This window comes from Petaurus breviceps, unplaced genomic scaffold, assembly GCF_028583685.1.
Source record: "Petaurus breviceps papuanus isolate PSGF00001 unplaced genomic scaffold, PetGlider_PUasm1.0 90692, whole genome shotgun sequence".
NCBI lineage: Eukaryota > Metazoa > Chordata > Mammalia > Diprotodontia > Petauridae > Petaurus > Petaurus breviceps.
Window position 1 is genome coordinate 808179 of NW_027187313.1, and position 7751 is coordinate 815929.

Below are 7751 nucleotides of genomic sequence, written 5' to 3' on the forward strand. Positions count from 1 at the left end.
ATCCCTTCCCTTCCCAAATTGACTCCTTTCTTCCTAAATCATTTCTGGTATGTTTTTCAACTTATATTTATTTTCTGTAAAAATCCATATATTGGTTACTTTTTATTCAAAGAGCCAATTGTGTTCCCTACAAAGATGATTTTTCTGATTAAAAAGAGGACCTAAGTGCTTTGAAGCAATAGGGTAAGAAGTATTGCCATTAAAAAAGGACAGGATGTTGACACTGAAACCAAATATATACAATGATGTAAACTAGAAGAGCGGTGTCCATATTAATATCAAAATTCCTGATTCTGCCAGGAATTTTCACCATTACGTAAGAGTGGCTGCTTTTGCATTTGTCTCTTGGATAATAGAGAATGTGCCTTATTCAATATAGCTTGTCATAACCAAAAATAAAGCCCAGTAATTTATTCTAATGAATTGATTATTGACTGAGGCTAAAGAAATTGATACATTGTAGCTGTCAAGTTATTGTGTTAATATTTTTCATTTGGCAACTGTTAAGTCTAAAAAAGCCCAAAGCATGTCAGATGTATCAAGTGATTTTGTAATAAGCAGCTTTGTAAGGACATCTATGCCTGGAATCTACTGCTTTCATTCAGCGACCCTCTGTCGTCTTTTAGCATCCCTCAGCATAGTAACTTTCTACCTGCTGTTGATCTTATTAAATTTAGTATGAAATAGTTTGTCTGTAGTAAGCGTGGGTGATAGTTGTAAGTATGAGGGGAAGTGAGGTGACTCAATGATCTGTGTTGCACCTAGGAGATGATGTTGAAGCAGCAAACCATTCAGTAGCTCTGATGGAGCCTCATACATTCAGGGACTAATCTTTAACTTTTCAGTTTCAGAAACTCAGTTTTATCATTTCATCCAGTAGGTGATCAGGCTCTAGGAAACTGGGTTACCAGATTCTTAAGAGACTCATTAGTAGATTAGGATGTCAGTATATTACTTCACAGTTGGGATATGATATTCCTGTGACCAGAACGCTCATATTTGCTATCCAGAGCTCCTGGTTTTTCTTTTCATATTTGGGAAACTATCATTAATAGTAGTGGCTGAGTAGTATAGTAAATTAAGCTTTACAGAGCACTTTACAAATATCTTATTTGTTCCTTGCTCTGCTGTGAAGCAGATGTTACGTTAATATTTTCCCTTTTGCAGCTGAGGAACCTAAGATTCAGAGGAATTAAGTGACATAGTAAATGAGAGTCAAAGCCAATTTTTGTCTTCTTCCAGATCTTAGCCTTCTATCACCATACCCTTATGGGTTTTTCTATCCAGGCTACGAGAATTTTCCCATTTTTACTCTCAAGTATATTTTCTGAAGTGACTAGAATACTTGCTTCCATCAGATAGAGTATTGCTTTCCCTTTAGCACTGCCAAATAGCTGACAAATTCTTTGTATCTAATTCCTTTTCAACATTCCTAATTAAGAATGAAAAATTCTGGGAAAACATCATATCTGAGGCTTCTCATTCCCCTATTTAGTGACTGTAAGATTTAGTTTCTGGGAAATTTTATATTTGTAGAATTTGCTTTAATAATTCTTTGGGTGAAAAAATGCTATATCCTTAGAAACAAGACTTGGCAGTAATATTGCCCAGCTACTATTATTACTTAAATGTGTTGAGTACCCCAAATCTGATTTTCAGAGAAAATTTGTGGAACTTTTAAATGGAAAGGTGACCCCTACTGTCAAAATCTCTCACAAATCTTTCCTAATGTTATAACAGAGCATTCAGTCCAGCACAACATGAGTCTGAGGCAGTATTTCCTTGTTCTTGATGTCCAGTTGAATGATAAAGGCTAAATGAAGAATTTCTTTTGTTTTATGCTAATACCTATTGAACATGTAGAAACTATGCCTTATTCAGAAATGTCAAGGCAGGATTTAAAATTACATAAAACTAATCACTACTCAGCCTTCTTAATAGCTAGCCTGTAATGAAACAAATGGGGCAGCTAGGTGGTGCAGTGGATAAAGGACTGGGCTTGGAACCAGAAAGGCTGATCTTTCTGAAACACTCAGACATGTCCAAGCTGTGTGACCCTGGACAGGTCACTTATCCCTGTTTGCCTCAGTTTCCTCATCTGTAAAGTGAGCTGGAGAAGGAAATGGTAAATCACCCCAGTATCGTTGCCAAGAAAAACCCAAATTGGGGTCACAGAGAGACACGACTGAAAAATGGCTCAACTAAAAAGAAATGATCTCAGCTACTTTCCATGAGAATGTCCTTGTTCTGGTAGGCTGCATCCCCAAGCTTTAAAATCAAAAGGCCCTGGTTAGTGTAGCTTCTTTACATGTAATGGTAGTGGTAAAGACAGGAGGTACCCCTCTCTACAACTCGGTTCAGAGCCTGTTACAGACAGCTGTCCAAAGCAACACCATTTTACATTATCACGAAGCCCCACCCTAAAGTCGGGGTTCCTTCAGCCAACCCTAGGATACACAAGTTTGGCTTTGCTGCCCAGTTTAAATCTTTATTCATTTCTATTGCTAAGTATCTCAGGGAGATTATAAGCACTTTATATATACGTCTAGGGAAAAGCAGCAGTTCCATTCACAGCAAAGACATTAAATTAATTTCACCTAGTTGCTTTTGGACATGAGAACAAGAAAAAAAAGGGTTTAAAAAAATACAAAACTTAAGCCAAATTTATACAGGCTCAGTCCCTATCACACTGATTGTCCTCAAAGGTGGATTAAAGTTATGTGGCTGTTCAGGCTTGAGATCTGATTAAACTGACTCCTTCTAGACATGGCATCTAGGCTCACAACTTATCCATTGCTTAGTTCCTTTGGAGAGTTGTGTTATACCTACCTCAGTGGTAGATGATAGTTTTTGTTATAGAAAAAGTATCCAAACTCATCTGAGAGTTATCACTACTTAGATTTGACACTTGAAGTCAGAAGTTTTCTGGTGAAAAAAGAGAAGCTCCTCCCACATCCTTTCTACTGTCACTGGTTTGTGTCTGCTAGCTGCCCTGCCCCTCTTTTCACCCACAGGATCTACCACACATCTATCTAGGGCTGGAAAGGACCTTAGAGATTATCTAATACAACCTCCTTATTTTACAGATGAATCTGGAGAAGCCATGTGACTTACCCTAGGTCACACGCAATAAATTGTAGAACTGGGACTTGAATTCACATTCTGAGACTCCCCAGTTTTACATTCTCCCCTCTGCACTAGCTGCAAACCTCTAGTCTCCCTCAGATGGCAATGTGTCATATCTGGTAGAGTTTCTAAGCAGCTTTACTGAATCTAGGCCTAATATAGTCTGGTTTCTGTCAAGATTTCAGGTTTTTAATTTTGGCTACTTAGAAATGTATCTACCATCCATGACACTGAAGAAAATTTATAATCTATTGCTGTGGGATGAACTTCTGGCAATGTTTCATCTCAAGCTGTGTTTTTGTGGGAGTTATTCACATAGGTAGTATATTCCTGCAAAACAAAACCTTAAATTGAGGTAGTTAGGTTAACTTGGGGTTCATCTGGGAGTGTGGCCTTACCTGAGGAGGCTTCTTACAAAATGTAGTGAAATAATAGTTGCTGCTTTGGGAGGGATGTAATCAAAAAAGGGAAGGTCCCACTATGATGGCGTTTTGAATGGTAGGGATGTAGCAAAGAGATGTCATGTTGGAACAAGGAAAAAATACTTGGAGAAGAGTAGGGAAAGGAGACACTAGAGATGTCCTTCTCTGGGAGCCACACCCAGAAAGCCATGATACACTTGTACAGGTATAGACCCTTCAAGGTTCTTTGGATTCAAGGAAACAGCCTATTAAGTTTATGAGCTTCAAAATTAAAGTAAGTTGAATTTTTTTGGATTACCAGAGCAAAGAATAGAGAACAAGTCAACCTCTATTTGACTTGGTTTATAAAATGTTAGGTATAAAATTAAGACAAAAAAGAATGTGGTGTTGAACTCCCCATCATTGAAGGTATTCAAGAAATGACAGTGTGCTAATTCCTATATACATAAAAGATTGTATGACATCTGAGGTTTTGATTTTCTGTGAATAAGCATGGTCAATGTAAAAGGTAGACTATCTCCATTTCAGATGACATGATTGCATATTTTAAGAAAATCTATAATGTTCAACTAACACATTAGTTGAGATATTAAACAATTTTATCAATGTTAACAGGATATAAGCTAAATGAACAAAATCTGTTTTTTATATATTTCAGGCATCAGACAAAATCAATAGAAAAAAATTTACAGTAATGACAAAATTTTAGATACATGGCCATTAATCTAAGATACAAGTACATATTTTATTTTTTTTATTGCTTTTTTGGAGGGAGGAAAGCAGGGCAATTGGGGTTAACTGATTTGCCCAAGGTCACACGGCTAGTAAGTGTTAAGTTTCTGAGGCTGGATTTGAACTCGGGTCCTTCTGATTCCAGGGCCAGTGCTCTATTCACCTAACTGCCCCTAAAATACAGGTATATAAAGAAAACTCCTAAGTTATTTTGACAGACATAAAGAACTGAACAGATGAACAAAACTAATGTCCTTTAGCTAGAAGTTTAAGCACAAATCAATCAATCAATTTTTATTAAGAAACTTCTATAAACCAAGCACTATGCTAAACTCTGGAGATTAAAAGATAGTCCCTACCCTCAAGGAGTTCACAACTAACAGAGGAGACATGTAAATAATTATATATAAACAAGTTTTATTCAGTATAAATAGAAAATAATTAACAAAGGGAGATAATAGAATTAAGAGGGGTTGGTGAAGGCTTCCTATAAAAGATTTGAGTTGGGACTTACAGGATACCATGATAGGCAGAGTTAAAAATGCCCAGAGCTGAGAGATGGATCATCTTGTTCTTGGAACAAGGAGGCCGGTGTCACTGAAATGAAGAGTATGTGGCAGGGAATGAGGTGTGAGAAGGCTGGAAAGGTTGGAGGAAGCTGTTATGAAGGGCTTTGGATGACAGACAGTGCATTCTGTGTTTGGTCTTGGAGACAATAGGGAGCCATTGTGGAGTTTGTGAAGTGATAGGATGACATGGTCAGACCTGCCCTTTAGGAAGATCGCTTTGGTGGATGAATGTAAAATGGATTGGAATGGGGAGATAGAGACTTGAGGCAGGCTATTGCAATAGTCCAGCCGTGAGGTGATGAGGGCGAAGAACGTGACACGTGTGGGTTAATGTGAGGGCCCACCATCAGTTCTGTGTGCTCAGATCAGAGCACTCCTCTGCTGAGCTAAGCCTTTTCACTGCTGAGGTAGTGAACTTTTAGTTTGGGATTTGTATAAGTGTCTTCTCTTCCCTTGACTGGTCTCTGAAGAGTTTCCACCTTCCAGGCAGTGTATGGTAGTGCAAATGGGTATTATCACCTATATAGCACACAGCTCTTAAGTTTTCCCATAGACCCCGATTCCTAGTTCAGGTTTACACACTCCTCCTTTTCCATTTTGACCCCTTGTTGAGCAGTTCCACTCTATACAGTCCTCTTGAATCATTTGCCCCCATATCTTGTCAAAGACTGCTTTGTCAAACCTCAGCCTTGGATTACTCCCACCATCCTCTGCCTTCACTCCTACTCAGATGCTTTTCAACAAAGCTGGAGGAAAACCATAAGTGATTTGATTCCATTCCATCCTGTCTTGTCTAGCAGTCTAATCCCCTTTCTCATCCCTATTCTCAGAGAAAATTGTCCAAACTAATGCCATTTTACATGATCACTAAACCGCACCTAAAAGTCAGGGTTCCCTCTTTCAGCCAATCCCAGGATGTAAAACCAGCTTAGCTTTGCTGCTCAATTTAGATCAATTTGATTTTCATTCTCTCCCTGTCTGCTTCCCCACTGCCTTCAAACATGCCCTTGTCTTCCCCCAACTTCAAAAACACCTTCACTTGGTTCATTCATCCCAGTAGCTTTTGTCCCATATCTCTTCTCCCTTTTGTGGATAAACTCTTTGAGAAGACATTCTACAATAGGTGCCTTAATTTCTTTTCTTCACCCTTCTTAACTCTTTGCAGTCTGGCTTCTGACCTCATCATTCAACTGAAACTGCTCTCTCCAAAGGTACTCATAATCACTTGATTGCCAAATGTAATGGCCTTTTCTTAGTCCTCAACCTTCTTGACCTCTCTAGAGCTTTTAACACCATCAATCCCTCTCTTCTCTTTGATACTTTTTTTGTTGTTACATCACTTTCCCAGAGTTCTTATCCTACCTCTCTGACCATTCCTCAGTCTCCTTTACTGTAAGTGTCCCCCAAGGCCCTATCTTCTCTTCTCCCTCTATACTGTTTTGCTTGGTGATCTCATCACCTTCTACAGATTCACCAATTATCTCCATGCAGATGATTCTCAGCATCTATTCGTTCCAACTCTAACCTCTCTCTTGATTTACATCCTTTATTGACTGACTGCTTGTTGGACATCTCAAACTCAGTATATCCAAAAGTGAACTTGTTATCTTTTCCCCAAAACCCTGCCCTTTTTCTAACTTCTCTATTACTGTCAAGGCTACCACTAATCACCCAGTCTTGCAACCAAAGTATCATCCTCAACTCTTCACTCTCAACACCCCCGTATCCAACCTGTGACCACATCTTGTCATTTGTACCTTTGAAACGTCTTTGCCTTCTCTCTTCCTATGGTACTGCCACCCCAGAAGTTCAGGCCCTCTTCACTTCATGCTTATGTTACCAATAACCTAGTGGCTACAAGTCTCCCTAACTCATCTCTCCCCTCTCCAATCCATTCTCCTGTTAAATTGATTAGCCAAAAAACATGTCTGACCATGTCACTCCTTTATCTCAATAAAATCCAGTGATAAAAAATTTTGGGGTAGCTAGCTGGTGTAGTGAGTAGAGTACCAGCCCTGGAGTCAGGAGGACCTGAGTTCAAATCCAGCTTGTCACTTAACACAAAACTAGCTGTGTGACCTTGGACAAATCACTTAACCCCAATTGCCTTACCTTCCCCCCCTCCAAAAAGAAAAAAGAAAAATCTAAAAAAAAATGTAATCCTTTGATATTCAAAGCTCTTCATAACTAAGCCCTGCAGCACACCCTTTTCTAGTCTATTTACACTTTACACTCTGCCCCAATATACTCTGCAATCCAGTGACATTGTCCTTGCTGTTCCTGAAACGACTCCATCTCCTGAGTGAGCATTTTCACTGGCTGCTACCTGTGCCTAGAGCTCTCTTCCTCCTCATCTCTACCTTCTGGCTTCCTTCAAGTCTCAGTTAAAATCTCAGTGCTTTCCTGCTGCGGTTATCTCTAATTTAATATATCTTCTACATAGTTGTTTTCATGTTGTCTCTCCCATTAGACTGTGAGTTCCTTGAAGCAGGGACTTTTTTTTTTACCTTTCTTTGTACCCTCAGAACTTCAAACAATGTCCTAGTACATAGTAGGTACTTAAAAAGTGTTTACTTGAATGCTCAATTTTAGGTAAGCTGACACAATTTCTCTGGGAGAGAGTCAGAATTGGGCTGAATTCAGATGGTCCCAGAAAGACTCTTTGGATGAGGGGCAAAACATGAGCCATATGAATGTCATTAGAGGAGTCACCATCCAGCCCAGTTTACTGGCACAGAATTCAGGTTCTGCTGTGAGCACTTGGTTCTTACCAATGTAATCTCTTTCCTGAGTGACAGCCCTCCACATATTTGACGATAGTTATCAGGGTTCAATGTCTTTTCTCTAATCTTTTCATTATGACGTGATTTTGAGTTCTTTTATCATCTTGATTATACTCCAA